This window comes from Haplochromis burtoni, unplaced genomic scaffold, assembly GCF_018398535.1.
Source record: "Haplochromis burtoni strain Fernald_Lab_line unplaced genomic scaffold, NCSU_Asbu1 Contig_2377, whole genome shotgun sequence".
Classification (NCBI taxonomy): domain Eukaryota; kingdom Metazoa; phylum Chordata; class Actinopteri; order Cichliformes; family Cichlidae; genus Haplochromis; species Haplochromis burtoni.
In genome coordinates this window covers 3261-3585 of record NW_024584738.1, presented here as the reverse complement: position 1 = coordinate 3585, position 325 = coordinate 3261, and positions in this window count along the sequence as shown.

The following is a 325-nucleotide window of genomic DNA, read 5'->3' as shown; positions in this document are numbered from 1 at the left end:
TGTACACACTGGAACTCTTTCCCATGTTGCTTGTCTGTGTTTATTGTGTTATGGTGTGTTGATACCTGTGCATTCCTGTATTATCCTTTTGTGTTGCACATTTCAATGTTTTTTCCTCGCTACCTGGCCTGACCTGTCTCCCCAATGTGGTGTACAGTCGGCAAGGTCTGTCATCTCAGTTGTGGGCAAAAGACCTGCAACTGACAAATAAAGGCTATCTCATCATCATCTCATCTCATTAGACGCATGCACATCGACTTTTCTATCCAGAGTACTTAGAGATTAGCACCCCTTGCTATCTGTATATCCTCCCTCATAATAATCA